The 17,500-nt window shown below is 41.4% G+C and overlaps 2 protein-coding genes and 3 pseudogenes across 8 annotated transcripts in view; 2 read left to right on the forward strand and 3 right to left on the reverse strand.

The window, feature by feature from the left end:
• Positions 1-671: 671 nt before the first annotated feature.
• LOC148733715 (uncharacterized) lies at positions 672-2,773 on the reverse strand (annotated as a pseudogene).
• Positions 2,774-7,460: 4,687 nt separating this feature from the next.
• LOC148733716 (uncharacterized) lies at positions 7,461-9,459 on the reverse strand (annotated as a pseudogene).
• A 33-nt stretch (positions 9,460-9,492) lies between these two features.
• Positions 9,493-17,500, forward strand: part of LOC148733717 (heme-binding protein 2-like) — a 38,121-nt gene continuing 30,113 nt past the window's right edge. The window contains exon 1 of the mRNA XM_088758161.1: positions 9,493-9,526. The gene's annotated coding sequence lies outside the window, so the exon portion shown is untranslated. The remainder of the gene's footprint in view (positions 9,527-17,500) is intronic.
• On the forward strand, positions 10,107-11,356 carry LOC148733718 (heme-binding protein 2-like; annotated as a pseudogene). The gene is made up of 2 exons (XR_016000457.1): positions 10,107-10,327; positions 10,565-11,356. The product of XR_016000457.1 is annotated as a heme-binding protein 2-like (transcript).
• The window catches only part of LOC148733719 (E3 ubiquitin-protein ligase LRSAM1-like), an 8,825-nt gene continuing 8,774 nt past the window's right edge, over positions 17,450-17,500 (reverse strand). For all 6 annotated transcript variants that reach the window (XR_016000458.1, XM_088758164.1, XM_088758167.1 and 3 more), the window contains one exon: positions 17,450-17,500. This exon is cut by the window's right edge. The gene's annotated coding sequence lies outside the window, so the exon portion shown is untranslated.

The raw sequence follows: 17,500 nt of genomic DNA on the forward strand, positions 1-17,500 counted from the left end.
AAATAAACTGTCTATCTATCCATCTAGGGCTAGTAGCCGGCGTTGCAAAAAATTCTGATGGCATCTCGTTAGCAAGATGAGGTCAATGAGCCCTGATGAGGACGTGACCTTTAGTAAAAGCGCGGGATTCTTACCGCTGGTTATAATTAACAGCTGATTCAACCTTAGTCCCCAAGTTGAGCTTCTTTTAGTTAGTTATTACTAAAGTGGGACGACGGCTGACCCTAAGTAAGGCAGGTAATAAAAATCACGTGTTGGAAGGTCACGACGCAATCCTCATCACGCGATGAAGTCACGTTTCGCGAGTGCTCTACGAGGTCACATGACTGATATTGCAACACAACATATTTGCGCATAAATAGTAAAATTAAACGAGACTTACCTGTAAGTTGAAGTTTGATTGAGATTCTACCGAGTTATAAAGTGCTGGGAGATTACATGAGATAGCAAGCGCATGCGCCAACTCAGTGTTTAAAACCTTAATGTGAGTGATTCAAGGCATCACACTACATTAGGGTGGGTGGGAGGGCATATAATCTCCCAGCACTTTATAACTCGGTAGAATCTCAATCAAACTTCAACTTACAGGTAAGTCTCGTTTTATTTTACTATTCTACCGAGTTATCGTGCAGTCAGATCACACGAGATTTTGAAGCAACACGAACATTAAGCATTGTCATGGCAAAACTTTTATTTTACACATGTGTGTTACTTCACAGTGCTGAGTACCTTGTCAGCAAACATGTTCTCTTTAACAATAGGTTTTTTGTAATACTTGGCAAATGTTGACTCAGAGATCCACCCAGCTGTTTGCAGAATGTCATCAAGACTTACTGAGGCATTGTTGGCTGCAGATGTACTAGCAGCCCTTGTGCTGTGTGATTTAAATCTGGAAGTGTCAATTCCAGAGTTAGTGAGAACAGTCTTCACCCACCGGCTTATGGTATCTCTACTAACTTTCCTGAAAGGTTTTTTATAACTAACAAACAATTGGCCTTCTGAGCCTCTTAAGTTTTGTGTTCTTGTTAAGTACTCTTTTAACGTAGATACAACACATAGCCTTTTATCCTCAAAACCTGTAAGTTTAACAAGTGGGTTGTTAACTCCTAGTCTACTTTGCTTCAGGTGTCCCACAAGCTGGAAGGTGTAGTAATTATTTGAAAAAGACATGCGGTCAATATTCAACATATGTACTGTCTGACCTCTTTGGCCAGAAACTAATAAAATTAACACAACGAGTTTCAGTGTCAGTTCCTTTAATGACAATGTGTCCACAGGGGATAGAGACTGGAGATATTCCAGGACAATTGACACATCCCAAATTTCTGTGTATTTTGGTCTTGGAGGTTGTTCTTGAAAAATGCCTTTCATCAGCCTGGACACTAATGGGTGTTTTCCTACACATGTCCCATCCTCTAAAGTAACAAAGCACTTCTGACAGTGTTGATGGCATTGTATGTAAGACCTTGTTGATATAGCACAGTGAGAAAATCAAGCACAGGCACTACAGATGGTTGAGTGTGATCGATTTGCCTCTGAACAGAAAAGTTTTGCCATTTCTTGTTGTAGGTACTGTATTGTTTCTTTGTTCCATTTCGCCATGAAGCCATGATGAGCTTTTTAGCTGCTTGTGAAATACCCTGATCCTGGATGGACTGCCAGACAGGAGACATGCCAGCATAGTCAACTTCTTTCTCAAGGGGTGAAACTTCTGGGGAGAATGCAACAGTGAAAGTAGGTCCTGGTGCTTTGGCAACACAAAGGGAATTGCAATTATTGCAATTATCATTCTCAGAAGTTGTGGCCACCAAACTTGAGTGGGCCAAAATGGAAGGATCATGATTCCGTGTGATACTTGATCCTCCAAAATTTCTTGTAAACATCTGTGAATTTGACGAAAAGGTGGAAAAGCATAAAAATACCAAGAATCCCAGCTAATAGTAAATGCATCCACAAAACAAGAGGCTGGGTCAGGTTTCCAAGAGACAAACCTGGGGAGCTGTGTATTAAGTCTACTTGCGAATAGATCAATTTCTGGGATGCCCCAATGGGTAGTTATTTGTGTAAAGATCTCCGCTTTTAAGGCCCATTCAGTGCGGTCATTAAATAAGCGGGACTCTTTATCAGCCTCAGTGTTTTCTACTCCAGCAATGTGAGTTGCTGTTAACCAGGTGTTGTTATTTACACACCAATCCCATATGTCATAAGTCACTTGATTGCAACTTGGAGATTTTGTTCTACCCATAGCATTAATATATGTTACAGCTGTTGAGTTGTCACAAAGTATTTTGACATGCTTACTATTTAGCCTTTTACCAAAAGCTTGCAAGGCGAAGTGAATTGCCTTCAATTCTAACTCATTGATGTGCAATTGGCTTTCTGTAGCAGTCCACAAGCCTTGGGTTGTGTCACTATCAAGGTATGCACCCCAACCCTTTTTTGACCCATCAGTTTTAATCTCAATGACAGGATTTCCATGTGATATTGGATTTAAGGCCATATCTACATTTTCAATCCACCAAGCAAGATCATCTTTTGCAATTGGGGACAGGGATATGAGAGCCTCAAAGTTACCCTTATGTTCTCTTAGAGCCAAGTTCTTTTCTATCTCTAGTTTCCTATAATGAAGTTTCCCAAACTGTACCCCAGGTAAGCTGGAGACAAGTGTGCCGACTACTTGGGTTAGCTCGGTGATGGTGGTTTCATGCTTGTGTTGCATTGCTGTACAGTTAGCTTTTACTTTCACTTTCACTTTTTTGTCATCAGTGAGGGTAATTGTAGTATACTAGGACAGCGGTTGTTTATGTAAAAGTATACATCCGGGAAAGTGTGAGCGCGGGAAGATTATTAAAGAAACGTGTACTGTGTGTACTGTTGTTGTTCGCCTTCGTGGCTGCCTTTTGTGGCATACTTCTTCATTTTTAGACACTACAAATTGGCGACGAGGATGTCGAATTCAGTAGAAAGGGCGCTTCCGCCTCTAGATTTAACAGGGTCTTCCTCTCAGGTCGCGGAACGATGGCGACAGTGGAAACGATCGTATCAGTATTACATCGATGGCAAGGGAATTACGAATCCTTCTCGGAAAACAGCTCAGTTACTTCATTTAGCAGGTATGGAAGTACAAGATATTTACGAAGATATTCCAGATCCTGGACCACTGAATGCTAACGAGGATAATGAGTATGTGGTGTGTCTGCGAAAGTTGGATGCTCATTTTCGAGCCGAGGACAATGTACCGTACGAGCGTCATGTCTTTCGTCAACTTACGCCGACAAAGGGAGAGACCGCCGATAAGTTCATGGTTCGTTTACGTAAACAAGCTCGTCATTGTAATTTTGGTCCAACTTTGGAAGAAAATTTACGGGATCAATTGATTGAAAAGTTGCCTAATGTTGAGCTAAAGAAGAAGCTATTGGAAGTCGTTAATATTACTCTGCAAGCAGCAATGGATAAAGTTCGAAAGTGGGAAGCCTCACACGAGCAGGCAAGTCAAATGGTCATGCCAAGCCAAGAACCTGGAGCAGGTACTCATGCAGTTGAAGAACGTCCTGGGCGTGGAGACAAAGGGAAAAGCGTTTGTTTCAACTGTGGTAAAGAAGGTCATTTTGCTCAAAGTACAAATTGTCCAGCCCGAGGTCGCAAGTGCAGCAAGTGTGGTAAATATGGTCATTATGCAAGCTGTTGCAAAGGGGGAAGGAACTCGAAGCCTGGAAAACAAGGTAACACCCAACAACGGGGAGGCAGACAGCAGCGTCATGGTAAGGGGAGACAGGCAAATCATGTTGAGGGTCATTGTAACGAGTCAGGTGAGGATGACAGTTTTGCTTTTACTATAGAAGAACAGACATGTGCTATGTCAAATTCCTCTGAACCCGTTATCTCAGTGAAGATTGGTGGAATCAGCAGAGATGTGTTGATTGACTCAGGTTCTGCAAGTAACCTCATTAGTAAAGATACACTGCAGGAACTTAAGTATCAGGGGCTCAAGATTGAATTAAAACCTTGTCTGAAGAGATTGTATGCTTATGGGGGTCGAGAACTTAAAATTGAGGGCCAGTTTCAGACAGAAGTTTCCGTACCCAAAGCAAAGGTTGTGGCAGATTTCATTGTTGTTGAATCCGGGCGTTGTTTGCTGGGATATTCGTCCGCCACAGATCTTGGAATCCTTCGTGTGGATCTCTCGGGAACTCTTGGGACAGGAGACTGTAACACTGTTGATGGTACCTTCGTGGGAGGACTCAAAGCAAAATACCCCAGTGTATTCCAAGGAATTGGAAAGCTTAAAGATTATCAATTGAAGCTACACATTGACCCCAGTGTAACTCCAGTCGTTCAAAAAATGCGACGAGTACCTTTTTCTGTAAAGGACAAAGTAACTGCCAAGGTTAACGAACTCCTTGAAAAGGACATAATTGAGAAAGTCGAGGGGCCGACGGTGTGGGTAAGCCCAGTCGTTGTTGCTCCTAAACCGTCCGGAGACATAAGGTTGTGTGTCGACATGCGGAGAGCCAACGAGGCCATTATTCGGGAAAGATTGCCCATACCAACCATAGATGAAGTCCTTGAAAGTCTTAATGGGAGTGGTGTTTTCTCGAAGTTAGATTTAAGGTGGGGTTTTCACCAAATTGAGCTGGATCCTGATTCAAGGGATATCACTGCTTTTACCACCCATGATGGTATATTCCGCTACAAACGTTTGAGTTTCGGTGTAAATGCCGCACCAGAGAAGTACCAGCATATCATCACCCAGTCAATGGCAGGTCTACAAGGGGTGTCAAACATAGCAGATGATCTTATCGTTCATGGTCGAGACACTGAAGAACATGATAAGAACTTACACAGTGTGTTGCAACGTCTTAGTGAGAAGCAGCTGACTTTGAATGCTGAAAAATGCACTTTCCGAATGACTAAAGTGGTATTCATGGGTCTTTTGCTGAGTAAGCATGGCATCGGCCCAACGGAGGAAAAAGTCAGAGCAGTTGCAGAGGCAAGTCAGCCTCAGACACCCTCAGAAGTCCGTAGCTTCTTGGGGCTCGTTGGATTCAGTGCCAGGTTTATACCCGATTTTGCTACCACTGCTGATCCCCTCAGAAAACTTGCAAGAAAAGGGGAACCGTTCGTTTGGGGTAAGGAGCAGGAGCAATCGTTTCAGAGATTGAAGAGTCAAGTTGCAAGTGCACCAGTCCTAGCTTACTTCGATAAGGACACACCCACCCGTGTTATTGCTGATGCAAGTCCTGTTGGACTTGGCGCCGTGCTGGTGCAAGAAAAGAATGGGGAAAGCCGTGCCATCTGTTATGCTAGTCGTAGTTTGAGTCAAGTGGAGCGTCGTTATAGTCAGACAGAAAAGGAAGCACTAGCCTTAGTCTGGGCTTGTGAACGCTTCCACCTCTACTTGTACGGGCTTCCACAGTTTGATCTGGTGACAGACCATGAAGCACTTAAAGTCATCTATTCAAGGAAGTCTAAACCTTCAGCCAGAATAGAGCGCTGGGTTCTGCGTTTACAACCGTACAACTATCAAGTTTGCTATGTGCCTTCAAGAAAAAACATCGCAGATGCCCTTTCCCGACTGACGAAGATACCTGCTTCAGACAATTCCGCGGAAGATGATGGATATGTACGCGCGATAGCTCTACATGCTGTCCCTGCTGCATTGAGAATCAAAGAGATTGAACAAGTCTCAGCACAAGACTCTGAGTTGCAAGCACTCAGGAATTGTCTCATCGAAGGGAAATGGGACAATGCCCCAAAGCAGTATTTGCCAGTGCGCAATGAGTTGACTTTTATTGGCCATGTAATTCTCCGGGGGACAAGAATTGTTATACCCCAAGCACTTCGCAAGAGAGTCGTTAGTTTGGCACACGAGGGGCACCAAGGAGTCACAAAGACAAAGGAGAGACTTAGAACAAAAGTCTGGTGGCCTGCTATGGATCGTGATGCCGAGAAAAGATGTGCAGAGTGTTACGGGTGCCAGATGGTTACAAAGAACGTTCCACCCCCACCATTGAAGTCAACACCGTTACCCAACCAACCATGGGAAGAAGTAGCTGTGGATCTAATGGGTCCGCTACCTTCTGGGGAACATTTGTTAGTTCTCGTGGATTATTACAGCCGGTGGATAGAGGTTGATGTTATCCGAACAACTTCCAGCAAAACCATCATTCATTGCTTGAATGCCCAATTTGCAAGACATGGGTTGCCTAAAGGTCTGCGTACCGACAATGGCTCAAATCTTGTATCTAAAGAAGTAGAAGATTACCTGAATGAAATGGGGATTGATCACCATTACACAACACCTCTATGGCCAAGAGCTAATGGTGAGGTAGAGAGGCAAAACAGGTCGCTTCTGAAGTCCATGAGAGCAGCCCATGCAGAAGGAAAGAACTGGAGAGAGGAGCTAAACAGGTTCCTTTTGGCATACAGGTCCACGCCACATTCAACCACAGGAAAGAGTCCCGCCGAGTTATTGTTTAGGAGAAAGCTGACAACTAAAATGCCTGAGCTAGTCAATGTTGAAGAGGAGGAGGTAGAAGTGAGCGACCAAGCCATTCGTGATCGGGACAATCAGAGAAAGCAGTTTAACAAGGACTATGTGGACAAGAAGTTCCATGCCAGAGATCGAAATGTGAAAGAAGGAGACAGTGTTCTGCTTGAGAAGAAGAAAGAAAATAAGCTGTCACCTTGCTATGAGAAGGAACCATATCAGGTGATATCTCGTTATGGGGACCAGGTGGTGTTGCGATCGCCTCAAGGTGTCCAGTACAAACGCAGCCTTCAGCATATTAAGTCCTTTAATATGCCAGATCTAGAAGAACAGGAAACGCCACAACAGGACGCTAAACCACGGACTGAACCTAAGTCATTTGAGACGCCACCTGTGGCAGAGGATCAAGTACCAATGGCTGAATCACCACCAGAAGATGTACCTTCTACTGTACCTACAGCTGAGCAGCATGTGAGAAGATCCGGCAGAATTACGAGCCGTCCAAAGGCTCTGAGTGACTACGTTCTGTACTAAAACTAGTGACATTGGCATTTTCATATTACTGTTCGTTGTTATTACATGAGTGACATTGAAACGTTGTTTTATAAGCTGAACGGCCAAGGCTATGTTTATGTTTAGCGTGATTTTTGTCTTGAACATTTGGAATCGAATTGAACTTTTACGGTGTCTAAACAAAGTGGAAGTTTGTAATGTTTCTGTCTTTCGAGGTCAACCATCTAAGCGAAGAAAGAGAGGGAATGTAGTATACTAGGACAGCGGTTGTTTATGTAAAAGTATACATCCGGGAAAGTGTGAGCGCGGGAAGATTATTAAAGAAACGTGTACTGTGTGTACTGTTGTTGTTCGCCTTCGTGGCTGCCTTTTGTGGCATACTTCTTCATTTTTAGACACTACAGTAATTGTCATTGACACAGAGTCAAGGACAAAACCTAAAAATATGATTCGCTGAGCTGGTGTGACAGATGATTTTTGCCCATTAATCACAAACCCCACACTTCAAAGTAATCTCTGCGTATCAGAGATATTAAGCAGGCATTCATTGGCATCTCTACCCTGGAGGTACGAATCATCTATGTACCCCACATTCAGGTGACCTTTCTGTCTTAAGGTAGAGTACACTGGTTTCATCGACTTAGTAAAACACCTTGGTGCAGATGAAAGCCCATTTGGCATGCATGTGTATTGGTAGAGAAAACCCTTCTAGTAAAATCTCAGATACTTGCAATGTTCCTTAGCAATGGGAACTAAGTAGTAGGCATCTTTTAAATTGATTGATGCCATGAAACAGTTTGGAGTCATGAGTCGTACAGCAGACCACAGAGTATCCATTTTGAAATGGTGTTTCTCTATGTGCTTGTTAAGCCCCTTTAAATTCAAAATCATGCGGTATTGACCACTTTTCTTTTTTCTGACAAATATGGTGGAAATGTATTCATCTGGAGTGTGTACATCAGGCTCAATGACACCTAATTCAAGCAGGTGAGCAATTTCTGAGGTAATTATTCCTTCCTCTTTAGAGTCAAACTGGATTTCAGGCCTTAGCCTTAGTTGAGTTAGACTTGCAATCTCTAGGTGGCAGTGCTGTACCATATCCAATATATCTTGGTCTGCTGTGATACTCATCCATGTTGAAAGAAAATGCCTCAGCCTACCAGCAAATTCATTTGTTATTAGACTAACCTGTATAGGATTTGAGCTTAGTCGTTCTTCTTCTTCCCCTCCTGCTTCCTTCTGAAGTGGAGGGGTCTCTGGAAGTTTAAATTCTTGGACTGCTTATTGTTGGAACTGTGAGGGCGAACATATTTCTTTCCAGGCCAGCCATGGTGTTGCCGGCTACTTTTTGAGTGATGAGAGCTGCCGTCCCTGGTGAGCTTTGAACTCGGCCTGTTTGTGTCTGAGATCTCTTTAACAGCCTTTGGGAGATCATCTCCAAACAATTCGGCCGTCACTGAATTTGATGGGCTGCAAAGGTGTCTAAAATTTGTATTGAGTTGTGGTCTCATCAACTCTCTCTGTCGATAGTTTAACTCCTGGTTACATGTAGCATTTGCCAAGAGTAGCACCCCATCCATTAGGGCACTAACAGTATATTCTTTCTGAGTTTCTGAGTTGCCCATCAACTTGTTCACTTCAGATACGACTACTATTATTCCTTTAATCAGGCTTTTCTGAACCTTTTAGAATTTTAACTCAGTTGACCGAGCTGACTCATCTAAATTGTTCCAGATACCCTGATTGACCTTTGTCTCCAACAGGGTGGCGCAATTTTCGGGAGTTTCGTATTGTTTCTTTAACTCCATTATGTTGTCTTCGTTACCTTTCTCCCTCATAATCTCATCCACAAGTGATGCAAGTTCCCCGTCGATAGCGGGACCGACATGTTCGGTGAGCTGTAGGGTTTTTGTCAGCTTAGTAATCAGAGGATTGCTGTTCTTTCCTTGTTCGTTTAGTCTCTTTTTCTTGGCGGGTGGCTCTTCCTCGACCAGTGATTCAACATCGTCCTTAGACACACTCGAATCACAATCATCGGCCGAGTCTTCGTCACAATTGCCGCCTGAACGTGATGCAATCAGACTGTTCAAGTCATTGAAACCCGCGTTCATTGAATCCCTTAGGCCTTCAAATGAACCCTTGAGGGCTTCGGCAATAACGGAACCAAGAGCTGCCGCGTTTAGGGTAACACCAAGACTTCCTTCGTTCGCCGAGTTCATGGGTGCTTGAGCAGTTGAAGGTCTTTTCCCGCCTTTTTGGTGAGGCTGGTTTTCCGGCTGATTTACGCACTTCATCAGTGCTAAGGTCCTCCTTAGAGGATTTTTCCTTACCCCTGACCTCTTTAGGAGGGGTTAAAGATGGAGTGTCAGCCATTTACAGCAGAAGATGCGGCGTTTTTTCTCTCAGTTCTAAAAGCGCAGCTGGACTGTCGAAGGCGTAAGCTTACACTTAGTTGGCGCATGTGATCTTACAGCACGATAACGAGGTAGAATTATGTACGTTGCAGCACCTTTGAATATACAATTCTTCCGCAGGACCAGAGAAGCGTGTGGTGCGACGTCGTCAACTGTTACTCTTTTCAAAAAGGTGAGAGCTTACTTTCAAAGAGCTTTCAATTTTATAATACTCAGGGAGTTAAATTGAAATACAAAAGAATTTGCATGCATTTGTGTGTTCTAGCTATAGTGAATGCACCAGTTATTGTCCCGAAAGCAGTGAAGTTTGGAATAACCGCCGCGAAAACTTGGCAACAGCACTGAAGCAGAACTGTTTTGAAACTTATTTTTGACTTAATTGGCAACAGCGAGGTGCAGTCAGGATGAATTACGCTTTTAGCTGATAATTTTACCATAAGTCAAAAGTGTCTCGATTTTTATTAATTGCGAACTCGAGATTACAATACAATACAATACAAATACAAAGACTTTATTTAAACACGATAGTTGTTAAAGCGACTACACGCTTGTGGGGTCGTGCGTAAAATGGAATAAAATGAAATGTAGTAAAATAAAATAATTAAAGTAGCCTATTACATCGGTTACGTAATCTATCAGAGCTATTATGGAAATTCGAACGTAAAACTCGATATTTTTCCCTAGTTTAATCATGGAAAGATTATTTAATTCTGTTGTTTAGATGCAGAGCCTTGTCTCCCTATTTGTTGTGGTCCTTATGGTATTTGCTGAAGCAAAACCGATCAGGGACGAACCAGACTTTTGCCACGAACTCGAATGCCCTCACTTTATAACTGTTGAAATAAAACAGATAAATATGAACTCCGTTGTTACAAAGAAGACTACAAGTGGGCCTCTACAATTGTGGCTGGTACAATATTTTATATCTTTTCATCCTAAATTTCAACTCTAGTATTATGCAATGTTCCTTCTGAGGTGTTGCATGACGCAATCCCAATGGTGTCACATCTTTGTCGATTTGTACAGAACGCTACGGATTTACGTTACTTAAATACTTTATATATGATTTTCTCTCATCTTTAATTTCCGAAATATCGTTCTAGTTTCCATTGATCGTCAATTAATTCGTTTTCAATTTCCTCTGCAGGTTATGAGTACGACAAAGCTGTTGGGATGGGTTTTATGCGATTGTTTAATTACATAGAAGGCGAGAACGTACCAAAAAAGAAAATCCCAATGACCGCACCAGTTGCCGTAGAAATCCAACCAGGGCAGGGTCCTTTCTGCAAAAACAACTTCACAATCAACTTTTTTGTTCCTTTTGAGGATCAAGAGGATCCTGCCCCACCTACCAGCAAGGATGTCTACATCTCCACCTTAAAAGGGTTCTGTGCCTACGTGAAAGTGTACGGTGGCTTCTCAAACATTAACGAAGTTTAGAAGTACTCCGAAGAATTGGGTGAAGAACTTGTTAAGGACGGGCTCGGTGATTCATTTAGAAAAGACATATTTTTCTATGCTGGTTATGACAGCCCCATTAGACCTTTAAACCGACATAATGAGATCTGGTTCATTAAAATAGACTCCGTTTTGAAACCCAGTTTTTTCTAAGCATGCATTCAACAATTGGCTTCCCAAGTTGGCTTATAGCTTAGATTAAGGAAAAAAGAGGAGTCATCATTTTGATAGAAAAGTTATAAAAATTTGCCTTTAGATTATCAAAGTTTGTTATTTTATTGCTATCATTAGTTAGCTATTATGCTGAATTTTGTAACTTCTTGACAAAATGGAGGAGTCATCTTTTTGATAGAAAAGTCAGATTGTAATTTTATTGGTTTCATAAGTTAGCTGTTGTGCTGAATTTGTAATTATTCTCAGCAAAATAGAGGAGTCATGTTTGTCTTTGAAAAGTTATTAAAAATTGTTATTATTTCTCAAAGTTTGTTCCTTTTTTTGTGAAAGGTAGTCATATGACGCATAGGATTTGCTCTTTACCAAAATTGCCATAACCTTTGAGATGATAAATATTCAAGATGGACTCCAAGACTAATATTTGAACACTGTGAAGAGTGCTATCCAAATCAACATGCGACAGATGACCGGTCATTTTTCTTAGCGAGTACTCCTCGGGGTCTTTATCTTCTACAAGCTGAGCCCCTACCGTAATCAACATTTGACTTGCAGAAAAAAAGTGATAATGGGGGTGAGATGATATATCTCGCTGCTACTCATAAAATACATCTAATTTCAATAGAATCTGATGAAATGTTGCGTCAGAAAGATTCTTGGGCTCGTTATCAAATCACTGTGCGCTCTGCGAACTCCAGCGTTATGCCATTCTCCGCTTCAATCCTTCCGTCGTGGAAATCTTTTGCCAAGGGAGGGGAGGGAAGGGAACTCGGACCGAGGTTTCATAGAAACCCGTGTTAAATTGGCATGAGACTGTTTTGCAGTTTACACAAAAATGAATTAATTGGCTTCTTTTTGACAGTAAGGAATCGTAGAGAAACTGGACTGCCACGACTGCTATGCAAAGTTCGGAGAAAATTTTACGAGAATACCTCCCTCGGTGGGAGGCTTTATGCACGGAGCTCTCTAAACCGTTACCCTCCCCCGGACTGTCATAGTTTTGTCCTCAGGTCCGACTGACCTCTAACATGCCTGTGAAACTTGAAATGTGTCAGTCGTAAAATGTCGACCTGAAGGCCGAGCTATTCTCGTGTTCCAAGTGTTAGCGCCAGTCCCATTTTCTGCAAGCAATCCAGTATATCTTCAGCCGATTTCTTTGAGGAGGATACAGATGGCGCACCGGCCAGTGGAACACGAAATGGCATCTGGAATACAACGAGAAGAAAGCTTACATTGGTGTCTCTGTGTCTTGTCTACTCCGCGGCGACGGCCTCTTCCGCGATTCTCTCCCCCTTTTTCCCAGGAGAGGTATGGTAAATTTAATTTGGTAAGGGGCTTAAGCGATTAGATCATTTTGTTCGGCTCAAAAAAATATGCTGGTGTTAAACTGCCTCATATACTGTACCTGAACTCTGAAACAAATTCATACAAGCTTGTGCTCAGAATGATGCAAACTCCGTCTGGAAAATTTTTTCACTCTAATTAAATTAGATTTGTGAAGGAAAGCAAAATTCTTTCAGCGGCGTTTTCAAATTTCATCATCAACAACTGACTCTTCGTGATGTAAATTGGTGTCGATGTTTCCCCCTTCTGACTAATACTTGCTGCTGCGGCGAGATCGTAAGAGGTACGGTGGTCCCCCTCGGTAAGCCGAACGGGTGATATTTATTATGATTTCATTAAAACCTCTCAGTTTGGTCAGCAAGTCGGGATTGTTCCCAGTTTGTAGTGCCCAGCAATCCATACTGCTCCATGTCAATTTAACTCGGCCTCAGCCTATGCCAACTACAATTGTGACAGACTTTGCTTTACTATACTTTAACTTTATTTAAAGAGGGAAGCGCAATAACCTGTTACAGTTTTCTAACCTAGGGCCCTCATCAAGTAATCCCAACCATCCCACCCCAGGGGAGGACATCCCTCACACAGTAATCTCATGCGTGGGAAATTAACGTCTCCTACCCCTAACCCTGCAGGAGACGGGACCTCCATTTATTCGTCCCTATCCAAGAAGACTAGAATATCTAACCATTTCTTGATGTTATAGAAAGGTAGCATATTCTTCTCAAATATTTTAAGACCTTGAGCGTTGATCCAGCCGGGGTTCGAACCACTGAACTCCCGCACAACAGTCCAGCGTTCTATCCATTGAGCCAACTGGGAGGCAGTTTAAAACCCCTTTCCACACTCCTGTTCTCCATCACAGGTGCATAATTGGGGATATCCAGTTTATGGTTCATACTGCCACCAGAAAGAGTGGTGGAAATTCTGGATAACTGACTATAATTCCAGTAATTGACAAGCATACAAGAGTCCATAATAATTCTGCCACGCTTATTGACAATATTCTTGTTAACAGCATTGGCTTTAAACTCTCCAGCGGCAACATTGTCTCAGATATAAGTGACCACTACTCTCAATTTTGCATCATCCATTCTCCATCTTTAAAATCTCGCTATCAGGGGACTAAAATCCGTGACTATTCGAGATTCTCGGAGGAAAACTTTATTAGTGACATTTCTCAAACTGACTGGACCGGTTTGATCTCTAATGGCTCTATTGACAAACGCTTTTCTTCGTTCTACAACAGATTGAATAAAATTGTTAATAGACATGCTCCTCTCAAAATTGTATCAAAACGCAAGGCCAAGCAGCTATCTAAACCGTGGATAACTAGAGGTTTACGTAGATCAATAAAAATAAAGAACGATCTCTTTTACTCTGGTGACACGGCTACCTACACGTTGTACAGGAACACAATTGTAAGCCTTACTCGCCAGAGTAAAAGACTTTACTATCAATCCTATTTTAGTAGCAATTTAAATAATATGAAAAAAACTTGGGAGGGGATTAACACTTTAATTAATAAGCACAAAAAGACTAAGCTCGTATCGTCGCTCCAGCTTCCAGACAACCGGGGTACAACACAAAACCAATTAGAAATAGCTAATGCATTGAATTATCATTTCGCATCTGTCGGACCTAAACTTGCAAATAGCATGCCATTATCCACTAGGGACTTTAAGGATTACCTAAGGAATTCAAATTACACCAATTCTTTCTTCTTTGACTCTTTCACTTCTACTGAAATTGAAATGGAAATTTTGAGTACTCAATCAAAAAAAGCTTACGGACTTTACTCATGTCCAGTTCGTCTTTTGAAGTCCGCACGTCAAGCTATATCTCATACCCTAGCTGAACTAATGAACATGTCCATTTCAACTGGTATCTATCCCCACAAATTAAAGCATGCTGTAGTAATTCCAATTTATAAAGCGGATGATGAAACTGACCCAAACAATTATCGCCCAATATCGTTACTGTCCGTGTTTAATCGAATATTCGAAAAACTAATGTACAAACGCCTAAAATCTTTTATAAATAAGAATGATATATTTTTCACATCGCAATATAGATTTAGAGAGAACTGCTCAACACAACATGCAATTCTGGATATTCTAAATACAATTCAAAAGAACATTGATAAAAAATTATATTCCTGTGGCATTTTCATTGACTTGAAAAAGGCCTTCGACACGGTTGATCATTCGATTTTGTTGCATAAATTACACCATTATGGAATTAGAGGATTGATTAATGACTGGTTCTCGTCATACTTGTCTGTCAGGATGCAATCAACCCAAACCGGTTCTATTGTCTCTAGCAAAGAGAGAATAGTGTGTGGAGTCCCTCAAGGTTCTGCACTTGGTCCGCTTCTTTTCTTAATTTATGTCACTCAATGACATGCATCGTTCCTCTAAAAAGTTTGACTTTTACCTATATGCTGATGATACCAATTTACTATATGCAGAAAAAGATCTAAACAAACTTGAAGTTGTCGTCAATGAAGAGTTATTAAAGTTGTGTGAATGGCTGAATTCAAATAAATTATCTCTTAACATACCAAATCTAATTTCGTTATTTTTCATCCTTATCAACACAAACTATACCGAGAAGTAAACCTTAAAATACTTGATAATAACTCGGAACAATTGGTATCTCTTGAACGTAAGACATATGTTAAATACCTAGGTGTTCTAATTGACGGTAATCTCTCCCGGAAGCATCATATTAACTACATTTTCACGAAAATAAGCAAAGGTATCGGTATTGTTGCAAGGCTAAGACACTTGGTACCGCTCACTACTCTTATAAACATTTACCGCTCGCTCATTGAACCGTATATTTCTATTGTCTCGTTGCTTGGGGCCAAGCCGCGAATACTCATCTAAACAAAATCGTTATTTTACAAAAGCGGGTTCTTCGTCTAATGTACTTTTCCGATTATACATCTCACAGTGCTCCTCTTTTTAGTCGTTCGGGAATTCTACCGATAAAAATGCTTTACTTCAAATTGGTTGCCTCTGTTACATGACATCAAAAATCGCTATGCTCCTCCCAATATTTCTGAACTTTTTACTCACTCTGAACAGGTTCATTCCTACTCTACTCGTTTCTCAGTAGCTGGAAGCTTTTATATAAAACAGGCGAGAACAAATCATCAGTTGTTTTCCTTTTCTAGAGTTGGTGCGAAAATATGGAATGGCATCCCCCCTGAAATTCGTAAGCTAAAGACTGAGCACCTTTTAAACGTGAGCTAACTCACTTGCTTTTGAAAATTCTTGAAATTGAGGAGATGAATGTTGACTTGCGCTACCTTGACCTTTCTAGCTTATATTTGTATTTCAACTGATTAGCTTTCTCTTTGACCTGTTAAAAACTCCCTTGTGTGACTGGCTCAGTTAAAACCTTTAACATGATTATCACTACTATTATTTATTATTTATTTTTATTTGCTCATTTATTTATTTATTTCATTGTTGCGTGTGTGTTTGCGTGCGTGCGTGCGTGCGTGTGTGTGTGTGTGTGTGTGTCTGTGTGTGTGTGTGTGTGTGTGTGTGTGTGTGTGTGTGTGTGTGTGTGTGTGTGTGTGTGTGTGTGTGTGTGTGTGTGAGAGAGAGCCTATACAGTGTCTGCTTAGGTAGCCCGCCTAGAATAGCTTTGCTAACTGCGGGCTACAAAAGCCTTTATTTTTTTCATTTTAAAAAATTAAGTCAATGTTGTTGTTGTTGTTGTTATAAAATCAATTTAGTTAGCTCAACGGATAGAGCGCTGGACTGTTGTGCGGGAGGTCGAGGGTTCGAGCCCCGGCCGGACCAACACTCAAGGTCTTAAAATAATTGAGAAGAATATGCTTCCTTTCTATAACATCAAGAAATAGTTAGATATTCTAGTCTTACAACAACAAACATATGAAACATATGTATGAACTGCGGTTATGAAACGTATATGTGCACGATCGCAGTAAAGCACTATTTGAGCAATAGTGAAAATCAGACCTGAAAAAAATTTCAGGCCTGTACGGGATTCGAACCACTGACCTCTGCGATACTAGTGCAGCGCTCTACCAATTGAGCTAACAAGCCAACTGGGAGCAGGCCAATTTGATGGCCTGCTCCCAGTTGGTCCACACCAGCCTTTGGGTTGCCACAAACCGACCTGCCTTAACAAAAATTATATGTATGTATATATGTATATGTATGTAGGTCAGTGGTTCGAATCGTACAGGCCTGAAATTTTTTTCAGGTCTGATTTTCACTATTGCTCAAATAGTGCTTTACTGCGAAGGATCGTGCACATATACGTTTCATAACCGCAGTTCATACATATGTTTCATATGTTTGTTGTTGTTTGATTTATCATCTACGGGTTTATATCGAATTAATTTGATGGCCTGCTCCCAGTTGGCTTGTTAAGCTCAATTGGTAGAGCGCTGCACTAGTATCGCAGAGGTCAGTGGTTCGAATCCCGTACAGGCCTGAAATTTCACTATTGCTCAAATAGTGCTTTACTGCGATGGATCGTGCACATATATATATTCTAGTCTTCTCGGATAGGGACGAATAAATGGAGGTCCCGTCTCCTACAGGGTTAGGGGTAGGAGACGTTAATTTCCCACGCACGAGATTACTGTGTGATGGATGTCCTCCCCTGGGGTGGGATGGGCGGGTTAGGATTGATTGTAAAGCGCTGTTGATCTGTCATTGTAAATAGCGCTCTATAAGTGATAAATTGTAATTGTAATTGTTGTAATTTACATAATCAAAATAATATATATTGGACACCACAGAGATTGTCAAAGTAAAGCAGACTTTTCAAGCGTCAGCCCTTTATCAGAGGAAGGACAGGGCCGGGTTGAAAGTGAAGAGCACAGGAAGTTCAGAGGATATATTTAACAATTATTCGCCGAAAGCGAGGTGAATATCATCGAATAATTCCCGAGACAAAGTCGAGGGGATTATTCGACAATATTTACCGAACCTGAGGCGAATAATTGTTTTAGTATAATTTCAGAGTAGTATAATTTCAGAGCTGAACAACAGAGAAATTTCTAAAATCAACATTTTAGTAACATTTATATTTTATTTTAACATTTTATATAAACCGTGTGGAG

Source organism: Stylophora pistillata, chromosome 4, assembly GCF_964205215.1.
Source record: "Stylophora pistillata chromosome 4, jaStyPist1.2, whole genome shotgun sequence".
NCBI lineage: Eukaryota > Metazoa > Cnidaria > Anthozoa > Scleractinia > Pocilloporidae > Stylophora > Stylophora pistillata.